The 15,600-nt window shown below is 35.2% G+C and overlaps 1 pseudogene across 2 annotated transcripts in view; it reads right to left on the bottom strand.

Moving 5' to 3' along the window:
• Positions 1-3,877: 3,877 nt before the first annotated feature.
• The window catches only part of LOC150103859 (sterol carrier protein 2 pseudogene), a 32,851-nt pseudogene continuing 21,128 nt past the window's right edge, over positions 3,878-15,600 (bottom strand). Inside the window, exons 1-2 of one of the 2 annotated variants that reach the window (XR_016548717.1) lie at positions 14,989-15,050; positions 3,878-8,948 (exon numbers count right to left, since the gene is read on the bottom strand). The product of XR_016548717.1 is annotated as a sterol carrier protein 2 pseudogene, transcript variant X1 (transcript). Of the gene's footprint in view, positions 8,949-14,988; positions 15,051-15,600 lie in introns of those variants that run through there. The other variant, XR_016548718.1, reaches the window with a different exon arrangement.

Below are 15,600 nucleotides of genomic sequence, written 5' to 3' on the forward strand. Positions count from 1 at the left end.
GTGTCCTAGACGGGATTTGAACCCATTCAAACTTTCAAGACCATGTCTTCTGAATACTTCTATTGAAACATCCAGTGCAGCGCAGCCATGCGGTCGTCGCGATTCGCCCTTCTACTGAAAAGAAACGGAGTTCAAATCGCCTTTAGGACACGAGGAAGTTTCAGCTGAAGTTGAGGTAGCCAGGTTAGCCGAAATGAAAAATTCAGTTAACCTGGCTAAAATCTTAAAATTCGCACTCCCCCCCCATTTCACAAAAGAGAACAAATGCAATTTATAGACATCGCATTTGTCCTCATACTCATAGCACCTTTGACCGGAATTCCAAACAGCCAAAATCCAAAAGTGGCAGAGCAGATTAAGAGTACACTACCGTATACAGTTTGGGATGACTCGGTGTTTTGACACTCGAAAAGCGTAAATCTAGCTTGGATGTCTACTCCGATACAGTGTTTGAGTCTAAAAACTTTACAAAAATTGCTATATTTGACACACTAAATTTCCTTTAGTAAATAAATACATTTTAATTGGTGAAAAATCCATAAATCATTTTTATTTAATTATGCTATTTAATCCCACTCCATTTTTGATAGCAGTACATTTTAAATATACACTGCTTGGAAAGAAGTCAATTGACACCACAGTGTGAGGAACAAACAACCACGACACTGACCTCAATAAGATGTAGGACCTTCTTTCACTGAATTTTATGGTGAATATTTCCCACAAGCATACAATAGCGATCAATGAGAATTTTGGACCATTCTTCCCGTAGACATGTAATGAAGTCTTAGACTGTTGTGGGGAAGATGGCCCTTGACCTCGTTCGATGCTCCAGTTCATCCCGCAGATGTTCAATAGGGTTGAGATCAGGACTCTTGGCCAGTCAAGTGTGGTGACGTTCATGTCCACAAACCACACAGTTACATAAGCAGCCTTATGACACAGTGCATTGTCTTGCTGAAAGAAACAATGGTCAGTTCCAAAGAAACGCCACAAAGTAGAGCCCATTCCATTGTCCAGAAACCTCTCGGAATTTTCAATGTTTGTGGAACCATAAACAGAGGTCCGAGGCTGAACCAGGAAAAACAAGACCGTACCATCAGACCGCCACTTCCGAATTTCATAGTAAGGGTTACGCACTCTGGTAAGAGATGTTCACTGAGCATCTGCCACACCTAACACGTTCATCTCAGTAGAGGGTGTACCTTGATTCATCTCTCTATATAAAACAGCCTTCCAAGCTTCCTCGTTCCACTGTACTCACTCTTCACACTGCAGATGATGCCACGTATTGATTCCGGTAATGTGGGGCTTGCAAATTGTGGTCCTACCATGGAAACCCATGTTGTACACCATGGTTCTGAATGTTTTTATGCAGATTCATGTTCCAGTCGATGTCTGGAACTCCACATTTAACATGTCAGACACCGAATGGTGGTACATATCCTCGTAGCACCCTGCAGTCACAGTTGGTGATTGTGATGGGTCGTCCACTGCTGGTAGCACTTGCAGTAGACTTTCTGCTCTTCCATCTCAGTATAGTGTCGTGGCTTGTTGACCTGAGATGACTCAACTTGTCAATGCTTTACCGAACAGATCAGCCTGCAACATGGCATCGTATCACAATGCCTCTTTCAAATCCCATCATCATTTTCCTTGCACAGTCAGTGCAACTATGTTCATCCTTATATATATATAGTTGCACTGATAGGGAGCATCATATTCCTGTAATTTATACCAGCAACAAACAAGTGATTCGTATGGCATAATGTATCTTGCTCAATGGTTAAATTCAGCTGGGGCTCTCTGGGGACAGGCCCTAGAACTTTTTTATTCATAGACCCTGAACATTTTTGTTTTGTGGCATTTCTCCCTTTACAGCAATTAAGCCTAATGCAAAACAGCAATGGCAGATTATTAAGATGTGCATATGATTGGTGCAGTATTAACAAAATATCACGCAACTGAAAGATAAAAGCATAGCCAACAATTGAGTTGAAATGCTAATTCTTTTCAACCGAATTCCATATGTGAAACTGCCATAACAACATTCATTATATATATATATTTCTTAGAGTTAACACGTTTACGAATTTTAACACGTTCGGTTGAATTTTATTGCTGCTTTGCAGAGAGCGAACTCACACACACCTAATTAATAACAAGTTTTTAGTTAGATACTGTGTTTGCCAGTGCAACATATGGTTTTGCTTAAGTATATACAGCATAGTTTCTGTATGAGGGGACATGTGATTCATTTATTACTGTCGTTTCTATCCCAGTTGTCTCTAATTGCACTATTCCCTTATCCTCAGTAAATACATAACCAGACAGGATCAGCTATCTCCTTGGACTGACATTTACCTCAAGCCTCTCCTGGTATAAACACATCACCTCAAGAGCTTCCTCAATTAAGTTAAAGGGATAATAAATCCCCCATTATTTTTCAGCTGGATACGGAAAAATATAGCCTCGTGGCTCTTTATCGTAGTAATAATAATACATGGGTGCACTGCTCTGGCAATTCGTTAGTAGGGGTATATGCAAGTTCGGTTCACTTAAACCTTGGTATTCCAGGTCTACCTACTCACTGATGAGACCTCACTAAAGGTCGAAACCAGTCCGGGTAGCGACCTCTCCTTATAATGTAAAACAGTAATACATCTCCTAGGAGCTGCATTTTACATTACAAGAAAATATTAAGGATAGTGACAGATCTTCCTCCACCTTTGCAATGAGTTGCCCTAGTGTTGTACTACCCAGGTGATGACTTAAGCCTGGACTCGCTGATAGTTCTTCGGCATGAAACTCTTAGATTTCGATCCCAGAGTTTCATATCCGGCTGAAAAATGATGAGGAATTTATTATCCCCTTAATTTATGCTGCCGGAAAAATATAGCCTCATGGCTCTTTATCATAGCTTCCTCAATTTCTTAAAAACTAAACATTCTTTTCTTCACAAGAAGCTATTTTATCTCTACCCAAGGTACTAATCCTATATAAATCTCAAATCTGCCATCCTTAGAATACTGCACCAATAACCTCCCTAAAAATTCTTGCTGCTGGCCAGAGGAGAGCAATTTGGCTCATAGATGCCTTTTCCCTCACAGGCTCACTTCAACCTCCATCGCACAGATGCGATATTTGAGCTCTATGTCTCTTCTACAGGTACTTCTAGGGTCACTGCTCGTCCAGTGACCCTAGAAGTACCTGTAGCTCGTCCAATAACTGGAGGAATTGGCAAACATCAATTCCTCCAGTTATTGGGCTTGTTAAAATAATAGCAGCAGCTGCCCAACATCCCTTTACAACTGCAAACACATTGAATCTGCTTTTTCTTATTTATCTCATCTACTTCTGTCCTCTAGAACAGCCTTCCTCATGTTTAAAAAAAATTTCAATAGATTTCTTTATCTAAGGAAACCTGTTGTGGACAGGAGTAAGAAAATGTTTTTACCAGTTACCTTTGTCTTGGGCATTTGTAATCCTAGTAATCAAAATATTTACAATTCTGGTAAATAGAATACTCTTCAAATCATTAAAATACAAATTAGCAACAAATCATTGTTGCAATTATAATCTAAAATTATTTAATGAAAGATATTAGGAAGTTTGAACAAATCCAGGGTAAGCCACTGCAATGAGAAATGGGGCACTGGTCTAAGTTAAAAAAATAAAATAAAAATAAATTAAAAGTTTGTAAAAAAAAAAACTGTCTTAGGTATTGGAAATTTTATCACTACTTAATGGTTTTAACAGAATTTATAGAAAGTGATGTCAAAACTGTGTCACCATGATTTTATTTTTTTAAATGTAAGGTGAGCCACCAAAGAGTAACAAGGTAGCACTTTGATCAATAACATACATAATATGCATATACTGATTCTTAAATCAAATTTATTTTCATAAAGTAACATACAAAAGATTAACTGTACTTCCAGCTGTGGATTTTAGTTTATCCCTTTTTTTTTTTTTTTTAATATCATGACAATTGAAAAATATATACATAATGTATTTTAACAAATTTGATAATGCAAATATTTTTTTGCTAATTCTTACAAGAAAAATGATAAGCATCAAATCATAAATGTCTTGTTTCAAGCAAAAGTTCAGTTATTTTCTTACATTTGATAATTATGCTTCTATAAATGATAGATTATTCTTACTGCTGATCTATATATAACTTATGAATATCAGAATAAAACAAGTTTATATTATGGCCAACATTACAACTACAGTATGAACATGACTAGTAATCATCAAAAGTAAATAATTCTGAATCTGATAATAAACAAGTTTTAAAATGTAAAAACAAAGATATGCATATATATTAAACATTTTCCCAATCTAACAATGATATCTGATCTTGGCAGTTCTGAAAGCAAAACATTTCACAATATTCAGAATTAAGCTTAATAATAAAAAAAGGCACAGTAACTACTTTGCTACATCTCATGCAAAATTAAAATCAATACTTCAAAAATATATATCTGTTCCTTCCTACAGAGAATATAATTATTATGGCACAATATTTAGGATTATAATTGTATCACTGGTATACTATTATTTTTTCTAATTAGGTTTTCAGTAGCAAAAAATAAATGTAAAACACAGCATGGCATACTTTAAAGTGACTAGTACAAGCCACCCCCTCCCCACAGGTAGTAGCATTATGCAATTATATCTCCCTCCAAGTAAAGTTATATTCCTTCCTGTGCACTCACTGACTCTGATATTCTCTCTTTGACTCCATTTTGGTAAAAACAGATTAAATTTGTAGTTATGAATAAGTCACATTTTCCTTTCCAAGCCTGATTATACACTAACTTTTACCAAATGCCCAAAATTGAGTTCATGTAATTACATTTGTTAGCAATACAGTTCTGAACAGAAGTACTGAAAAATTAGCATTGAAGCAAAGTGAGTATCTATAAAAGTTTTGGCATAATGTGAGAACATCTGCTACAGAAGATAAATAGTTAAAAAAAAAAAAGTCTTGGAGCAGAAAGGGTAAGAAAAATTAGCAGATGTAGTTTGGGTTTCAATTAACATATAAAGAAAATACACCATATTATATAGCAAGTAATACATATATACACATAATTATGTGTAAGTACAAAAGAAATCAACTAAAAAATTGCAACTATAACAAACATGGATAATGTATTCTTAAAAATAAGGATATATTATACTATTAAAAAAGTAATTTATATGATTTGAAAATTTAATGAAACAAATCAGTATTGAATCTAGAAAAAATTAAGTTTTTGGCTTTTTTTTTTTTTACTATTAAGAATTTAAAATTTTACTGGAATTATATATTTCCAAATATTTATCATATAATCAAACTAAAATAAAATATTATATTTTATTATAATATGTTATATATTATATATTTGTGGACTAGACAAATTATATACAAGATGACTCAGGAGAAATCTACCAACTTTCAGGAGGGAGGGTTAATTCTTCAGTGATTTTAAGCAAAAAATTTAGATTGACATGGGTCCAATTCTGAACAGGTGGGTAGATGGCCATTTCCCACCACAGCAACAAACAATTGCAATATTATAATAAATTTAGTTTAATCCTTTATCCAAGTGTGAGCAAACAAAGTTTGCACCTGAAAATATCTTCAGGACTGAGGTAAGGTAAAAGGTAAAGATGACCTCTCCATTGCTTCTGCCTTGGTATCTCCACTTCTGGGCCTGGCTCCCACTGACGAGACCTCAATAAAGGTTGAAATGGGTCTGGGTAGTGGCCCTTACCTTAATGCATAGGATTATACATATCTGCAAGGAGATGTGCTTTGCATTGGGGGAGATACTGAAATAGTAGTGATGATAGCTTGGTCCGCCTTTGCTACGAGTTGCCTGGTGTTGCACCACCTTACCTCAGTCCTGAAGATATTTTCAGGCGCAAACTTTGTTTACTCACACTTAGATAAAGGATTAAACTAAATTTATTATATAGTCTAACCAAGTGCAAATTAAACTTTCAAAATTGCAGTATTGTTTGAGCTGTAAAGTGTGAAAATACACAATAGAGCAAGATTATGTTCAACTGCGATTTTTACTGGAAAGATGCTAGCTAAGATTTCGAATGAAATACTCCTTCACTGATGAAATTATATATATTCTAGATGGAGTGAATATTTGCAATGACTGATGAAAATTCATGTGAAACAGTAGAAAGGCATTTCCGACAGTTGTTTTTTGATAAATGCATGGTGTGGGCTTCATTGGAATCAAATGATCAAATTATGTTTGTTCATGGATATCTCAGCGAAGAAGTGCATCTTTATTTTTCAAAATGTGCTGGAGGACATTCATTTAGTATTTCCCTTAACAGTGGACGAGTTTACTCTGATGGGTTTTAATTATTTGAACTATCACTATCCCAACTACTAAATTTGTTGCAGTGGTCCTTATTCTTGGCTAGCTACAAGTTTTGAATTTAATCCTTAAGACAATGGTCAGAGGTCACATGAAAGCATGATAGTGTACATGCACAAAAGGTAAACAATAAAGATGCACTGAATTGGACACCGAGCACATTCAAAATGAACTAATGATGAATATTTGTCATTAATGACAAATATTCAATTGTCAATGACAATCAAATGACAGAATAACAAGCATGTGTGCTTGTTATTCTGTCATTAGTTCATTGTTTTGAATGTTATTCTGTCATTCTATCCAAGAAGAAGGCAGGCATTTTGAACAACTACTGTAAGAGCTGAATTGAAAAATCAATACAATGTTCATTGTATTGATTTTATAATTTAATAACAATTTTTAAGATTAAACATTTTGTAACTACTAAATTCTAAAATAAAAACTTTTTTTGTTTAAAGTCAATCAGGAAGCAGTCCCTTCACAGTTTGGTACAATCCTCCTGGGCACATTATACAACTACAAAATGACAATCAATCAACTTATGAGAATAGTGCCACTAAATAATCCCCCCCCCACACACACACACTTAAAATAGAATCAAAGTTCAGATTGTAATACAAGATGTCAGTATTAACATTTAAAAACAAATTTGGGACATGTTTGACCACATTGTATTCTATAATGACTTAATTCACAGGCATTATACCATTCATATATTATATAACATTCTCTCAAATGAAATGTAATGGCGTTAGCTAATTCAGAACATTTGTTTATTCTATTCTATAACATGCACAGACTTGCAAGATAACATGAATAGTAGATATGAAACAGGACTGTTTAAAATATCTTTAGTTAACAAATTGAGGAATAAGATGCTTTATAATTTAGACATCATTGCATTTCTTAATGGTGCAAGCTTCATCAGTACTGCAATATTGCCCTTGAGTTTTGCTTTACCACTGAGAACTGCTCTCTGAAAATCTAATTTCTTATTCAAAATATCAACTAAAACAGAATCAGGAACTGTTATTGTACAATCACTATATGTTTCTGGATCTGAACTTAAATCAACTTTTCCATCTTTGAAAGTCACTACCAAGACACCTTCTTTGCCAGATTCTGGAACAACTGCAAATTTTATTGCTCCCTTTAGATTTTTGTCCATAGCACGCTCAACTTCTTTCATAATTTTCTCCATGTGCTCAAAGAATGGTGCCGATTTAAAATGAGCATAGGCTGCAGTATCTATATTATAAAGGTTTTGCTTACTTGTTTGCTTGGCCTGAGAAGGAAAACCTAGACTATATAAAGCAACAACTGCAGCACCACCAAGCCCAATATTATGTTGTAATGCATATTTAGCTCCAGGAACCTGCCGATCTCCAGCTAGGTTTCTAAGCTGCCAACACAATTCAGTGCATTGTGCTACACCAGTAGCACCCAAAGGATGACCCTTTGATATCAAGCCACCACTGGGATTGATGACATATTTCCCTCCATAAGTGTTATTACCAGAATCTACCAGTTCACCTCCTTTACCAATCTCACATAATCCTAGAGCTTCATAAGTTATCAGTTCATTTGTAGAAAAACAATCATGCAATTCTATTACATTAATATCACTTGGATTTATTCCACACTTTTCATAGAGTCTTTCTGCTGCTTTTTTTGTCATATCAAAGCCAATCAATTTAATACAACTCTTTTCAGTAAATGTGCTAGGGAGATCAGTTGCCATTTCCATTCCTAAAATTTCGACAGCCTGATTTTCTAAGCCATGACTACGAACAAAGTCTTCTGTTGCTAAAATAACTGCTGCGGCACCATCTGATGTTGGACAACACTGAAGCCTAGTCAGTGGTTCAAAGATCATCTGAGACTCAAGAATTTGTTCCAAAGAATATTCTTCTTTGAACTGAGAATATGGATTTTTAGTAGAATGTTTATGATTCTTCCATGCAATTTTAGCAAAATGTTCTGGTTTTGTTCCGTAGCGTTCCATATGTTCTCTTCCAGCTGCACCAAACATTTGTGCAGTCACTGGAGAAGCTGCAATACCACGAGTTTCAGCCAACAGCTCCACATGTTTGTCCATTGGATTAGTGCGATCGTCAAATTTGCTAGTTAGAGAGCCTCTTGCCATCTTTTCAAATCCAACTATAAGAACGCAATTACCCAATCGACCTTCAATTATTTGTTTACCCATTAGAAGTGCTGTTGACCCAGTTGAGCAGTTATTATTAACATTATAAACTGGAATGCCAGTCATCCCCACTTCATAAAGTGCCCTTTGACCACAGGTAGAATCTCCATAAACATAGCCAACAACAGCTTGTTCAATTTCATCATATTTTACTCCAGCATCATTCAGAGCTTTTGTGATGGCTTCCTTTGCAAATTCTGGATAATCATTTCCATTGAAGCCTGGTTTCAGGAATTTAGTCATTCCAACTCCAACAACAAATACACGATGCTTTGGCTGTTTAACATTTTGCACTGATAAGCCAGCTGTACTGCCCATGATTTATTCTTTGGTTTCAGATGACTCTAAAAAGAAAAAAAAAAGTTATATAAATGTGTGTTAATTAAACATCAAGAGATAATATGATATTAGCTAATAAATTCTACTGTTAATCTATTATAATTTTGCAGTTGCAAAACTCTGGGTATAGAGTTTTGCAGCTTTTCTTTATTACTTGGAAAGAACCACATTTGTATATTTGGAAAACTAAATTTCTCATTAATTTAATCAAAACTTTACGTAATTCAGATGATAAAACATGCAGACAGAGAATATGTGTTCAGCATTCCACTAATACTATGCAGGTCAACAATGCTTTAAATAAGAAATCTGCTTTTTGTTCCATGTAGGCAATTTTATTTATGAAGTTATTTTAAGAGAAAACATTGATTAAGGAAAATACTTATATACAAAATAAAACAAGACTTTGGTGAAATTTCTCATAACTAGGTTTGTATAGAGCAGTCCGCTTCATGTTAAGTGAACTCAGTATCCCATGGTGCACAACAATCCCTTCTTGGGCATGTTTAATACAAGTCGTTATGGTAAGATTAAGTACACAAACCAGTTCTAACACTTGAGTGCAACATATAACAAGGGTTCTCAAAACCTATCAGTGATCAAAAAAGGGGCTAGCTACTCTAAATCTAGATCATTCCGGGATATTCAGCGTTGGCTGATCAGACAACACTGCGGCCTTCAACTCTATTCAGAGATAGAGCAAAAAATAAATAAATAAAATAATACAAAAAAAAAAAAAAATCAACTAATGCCTTTTTATTCCCGTATACCAGGAGTAGGCGAGGCCATTTAGCCCTATCTAACTTTTTGGAGACTGAGTGGGCAGTTCAATCTCCACTGGTACCAATCAGAGATAGATGGCCCAAGGCTATCACTAATTAAGCGGTACACAGTGAAGAGAGACGGCTAAAATGTGCCGCTATCTCGTGGTCCCTAACCCTAACACAATATATTTAATGTCTGAAATAATGTGGGTTCTACGGTCGATTTTCTTGAGTTTACAGGACAAAAAACCCAAGTTTCCGGGAGGAAAAACCCGCTTGCCCGTGCCAGAGATCGACTAACTCGGGAACCGGTCGAAAAAAGGCTTAGAAAAATTTCCTCTAGTTGCCGACTAGACTTGAAACCAAGTCTTCCTTCGTGTGGCCAAGCACCGTGGTGTGCAAATGCCACATCCACTGAGCTACACAGGCTCTCTCATAACTAGGTTTGTATAGAGCAGTCTGCTTCATGTTAAGTGAACTCAGTATCCCATGGTGCACAACAATCCCTTCTTGGGCATGTTTAATACAAGTCATTATGGTAAGAATCACTACACAAACCAGTTCTAACACTTGAGTGCAACATATAACAAGGGTTCTCAAAACCTATCAGTGATCAAAAAAGGGGCTAGCTACTCTAAATCTAGATCATTCCGGGATATTCAGTGTTGGCTGATCAGACAACACTGTGGCCTTCAACTCTATTCAGAGATAGAGCAAAAAATAAATAAATAAAATAATACTAATAACAATAAATAAATAAAATAAAAAATAATGATCACCATGCCAGATCTTAGCTCTAGCCAGTAGCCAGCAAGAATCTACTCTCAACCCTTAGAGTGATTCTTGCTAGCCACTGGCTAAAGCTAAGATTTGGCATGGTAGTCATTATTTTTTTTATATATTATTACTATTATTATTTTTTTGCCTATCTCTGAATAGAGCTGTAGGCCAGTGTTGTCTGGTGGAGTCAACATGGTATTGCTCAAAAACTATGAATGATCTTTTTAGATCTTGGAAGTTTTTTCCACTTGGAAAAAACTTCCAAGTTAGACTATAATAAATTTAGTTTAATCCTTTATCCAAGTGTAAGCAAACAAAGTTTGCGCCTGAAGTATCTTCAGGACTGAGGCAACTCATGGTAAAGGTGGACTAAGCTCTCATCACTTGTCTTAGTATCTCCCATAATACAAAGCACATCTCCTTGCACACATGTATAATGCTATGCATTAAGGGAAGGAGCATTAGACCAGTTTCAATCTTTATTGAGGTGTCGTCAGTGGGAGCTAGACCCAGAGGTGGTAATACTAAGGTGGGAGTAATGGAGAGGTCATATTTATCCTTTACCACAAGTTGCCTCAGTCCTGAAGATACTTCAGGTGCAAACTTTGTTTGCTTATACTTGAATAAAAGATTAAACTAAATTTATTATCGTCTAACCAAGTGTAAAAAAACTTCCAACATCTTTCTCTAATCCAGAATTATTTAATAATAAGGCGAGACACCTTTTGGCAACTCGTATAGGTAAATATGACTTCTCCATTACTTCTACAGTATTACCACCTCTGGGTCTGGCTCCCACTGATGTGCTTTTGCACAGAAGTGGCTGCTTTCCCCGAGATGTGAGAGGCTCTGCTTGCGGGTAGGTTTCTGCCTGTCTCTGAGTGGGGCTACCATTAAAATTATGGCTCTGCTTGGTGGTGGGGTGAGCCTGTCACTGAGTGGAGCCACCGCTGAGTTAGATGGTCCTTTGGTCACTTGTAAGGAGTAGTCAGGGGGACCACCTAATTTTTAGAGAGGTCTTTACTTAAACAGAACCTCAATAAAGGTCGAAACCAGTCTGGGTGGTGGCCCTTCCATTAATGCATAGCATTATACATGTTTGCAAGGAGATGTGCTTTGCATTATGCGAGATACTAAGACTAGTGATGAGAGCTTAGTCTACTTTTCTTTTAAGCTTACACAGTGATCCGAAAGCATTTTTGAAAATTATGGAGACAACTACCGTGTTTGAATAAAAACTTTAGTTTAATATAACTATAATCTACATTCGACGTTTCAACCTTTATGTCAAGGTCATCTTCTGGAGCATAAAACTATACACAGGAAACAAGCTACACTACAATCAAACTGGTTTGTTAAAGATACTGACAAACCGCTACAACAATTGTTGGCCTGACCTCTGGTGAGAAAAAAAAAAATTATACATCAACGCTAGAGTCCTATTATTAGTGTTATCTGTTGGTTGTAGAAATACATTGGGTGCAACACCAAGTATTTCTTGTATTTCTACACCCAACAGATAATACTGATAATAGGACTCTAGCGTTGATGTATAATTTTTTTTTTCTCACCAGAGGTCAGGCCAACAATTGTTGTAGCGGTTGGTCAGTATCTTTAACAAACCAGTTTGATTGTAGTGTAGCTTGTTTCCTGTGTATAGTTTTATGCTCCAGAAGATGACCTTGACATAAAGGTCGAAACATCGAATGTAGATTTTAGTTATATTAAAAGTTTTTATTCAAACACGGTAGTTGTCTCCATAATTTTCAAAAATGCAAAGCTTAGTCTACCTTTATCACAAGTTGCCTCAGTCCTGAAGATACTTCAGGTGCAATCTTTTCAGATCATTCTGTAACTCTCCATTTTTAACCTTGATTATTACAGAATGTTCAGCATAGTGATAACCAATGTGCTGAACCTTGGTTCTAGTTAGCAGGCACCACCTCTACTCTTAATATAAATACCTTGTGGACTTTTAAAGAATGCCTAAAATGTAGGATTTTCCAATAGTTATGAGCAATGTCAAAAAAACAAAACAAATCTGAACATGGTTCACTCCAGGATACTTGGTGTGGGTTACATTAGACACTGACTGCACACTGCAAGTAGTGTTGCTAATATATTGCAAACTCATCTAGAAACAGGTACATCTCAAGAAATCTAATATACTGATTTTACATTTTTATGGTACTTCCATTCACAATAATTGTAAATCAATACTAGTCCCCCTATGTACCTTACAATAAATGGGCTTGGCCTTTTCCATTTTTTTAAAATTAATTTTTCACTGTATTTTCATTCATTTTTTATATATATAATCTAGAAATTTTGTTCTAGAGACTAACAGGGAATAGTCTTACAATAGATAATGAATTTCATCTTTCACCTGGAGACAATCATAAACATCCATGTTAACATTTGAACTCGCTCACTGCCCATTGGTTAGAAAGTGACATGCTAACCACTCAGCAAAGCAAGCAGCAATAGTGCTCACTTAAGACACCTATTAATAATTTATATCAATGTGACTACAGAAATATGAACAAAGTGAAAGTTATAACTTCTGACCAAACAGATTTAGGAATGCTATAATCCTTCTCAGGTGAGGAGTTACATAAGCTTCATGTTTGCATGTTTAATTTAAACATGTGAATGAAATTGTGTACTTCAATATATATAATGTATATATTGATCTCATACACTAAGGAAGGAGAACCTTAAAAGCCCATCAGTGTTGTGTGTGAAGTGAGAAAGAAGTTAGATGTTTTTTTTTTTTTTTGGAGAGGTGCAGATTGTAGTTGTGTGGGAATAATTCATGATGAAGGCTGTTCCAGAGAACAGAAATAGCAGGAATAAAAGAAGAGTTGAAGCTCAAACTTTACCTAATAATTTACATGTGCTCCTCTGTTGCTAATAAGTTTATTAATTCATTTATTAATGCGTTCTACCAACATAGAACACATTTTTCATTTCTGCATCTCGAAATCATACTTTTATAATGGACTGTATTAAGTTATCTTTTGTATCACAATTTAATTTTCCAAGTCTCTTTTTCACTATATCCCAGAAATTTTCTATCGGGCTAATGTCAGGAGAGTTACCTGGCCACTGAAATAATTGGATGTTGTGATTCTTTCACTTATTTTTTTAATTTTTTTGAAATGTGGCTTGGAGCAAGATCCTGCTGGAAGATGAGTTCTTTGTCTTTCTAGATCTCTTGGACTACTCTTTTCTCCAATATTTTTATGTATTGGTCACTTTTCATCATATCCTCAACAGACACAAGTGATCCTGGGCCATCATGTTTAAAACAGCCCCAAACCAACTTTTCAACTGGATATTTAGGAGCTTGTTGAAGTGGGTGGGAGAAGTCTTCTCAGCCGTTGATTTGCAAACAGAGGGTACTCACTCTCCTTGGAGGAAGAAATGGCTCTCATCAAGCTGAGAATATGACCTTCCACTTCTCAACAGTCCAGTTTTCCCCACTGGAGTCTCTTTTACTGCATAGCCTTCATCGACAGTTGTTTCTTTTTTGTTTGCAGTCTTCTCTACTTCCAACAATCTTAGATGGACTGTCATGAGAAACATGAATCCCAATAGCTGCCAAGGTCTCTATTTAAGTCTACAGCAGACAATCTTGGATTCATTTGCTTTTCCTAACTAGTAAACGATCTTGAGTAAGTGTAGTTTTTCTTTTACACCCACATTTTCCTTTTCTGTCAGGAGAAAAAAAGGTACCTGTTTGCCCAAAACCTCTTTAAAATCATATTACCAGCACCCAAATTAACACCACACTCATTAGCAATTTGTCTTTGAGTCATGGATGTGTGCTGAGAAAGAGTACATATTTCTGAATACTTTTTTGGAGATGTCCATTTTAAAGCTACACAAAATGAATAAAACATTACGAATGTCAATATGTTGACACTATTAATAAACATCATAGAGATAGTTAAAAACACGCAGCACTCAACCAAAATAACGAACTGAAACCAAAAATAGTAAACCAAAACTATTGTGAACTGAAACAAAAATCGAATCAAAGACTTGACGAAAACTCGGCTTGTTCTGATTAATTTGTTCACTATTGTATATATATTCGCTTCGCATAGTACCCAAAGAAATGGTCATGCACGCATACATAGCAATATTTATAAAATAAATATTAGTGCATCTGTGTATCTATTGCTATTTTAAATGCTAACCCTCACCAAAAATAATTATGCACATAATTTTGTGATTTTCAAGAACAGTGTGACCTAATCAGCTCCGCAGGAGGAGTTTGTATATACACCGGTCTTTCACTCCCTCTCATGAGAAGAGAAAGTAGAAGTATTCCACAGAAATGTATCAATGTACATGCATTTCTGCAAAGAGTTAATTCGAATAATTTGATTGTTATTAATATCGTACCATAATAATAATAATAATATATATATATATATATATATATATATATATATATATATATATATATAAACATATATAAACATATACTTACAGAATACCTCAACACCCCAAATCAGAGCGCGAACACTGTGACTTGACTAGACTGTAGTAAAATTTTTATTTTCTTCCGATACACACGTGATTATTTATAAAACAGTTCCATCTAGTGGTATTCAGGAAAACTCCTAATATGTTTTTTTTTTTATTATTTATTTTTTATGACACTCATTTCATAGCAAAGGAATTGCGTTATGAAAAAATGACAAGTAATAATCCTTTGGAATTTAATAAAATTCAAGTAAAATATACAGCCTGCATTTATGTAGTGTATAAGAAATGTGAACAAGTAAACACAAGGATAATGAAACAATTAAAACAGTAAAAAAAAAAAAAAAAAAGAAGCCAATTATTTCGACCTTAGAATAACAGGTCATCTTCAGTGGCAAGCATGATGGATTATTTAAAAAGCAGTATCAGCTGCATGATGCAAGACCGTTGTTAGGGTATATGTAGCCTCTAAGAAAGCACTATTTTGCCCCCCCTAAATTCAAGAAAATATGTAAAATTAAAAACAAAAAAAGCGGATGTTTTTGTGGTTGAGATATAATATTGTCGGGTTTTTGGAGCCCTCCAAACTTGCTGCTCCTAGAGCGTTGCCTTAGCT

Source organism: Typopeltis vanoorti, chromosome 8 (assembly GCF_054136105.1).
Source record: "Typopeltis vanoorti isolate ZY-2024b chromosome 8, IOZ_Tvanoo_1.0, whole genome shotgun sequence".
In the NCBI taxonomy this organism is placed as follows: Eukaryota; Metazoa; Arthropoda; class Arachnida; order Uropygi; family Thelyphonidae; genus Typopeltis; species Typopeltis vanoorti.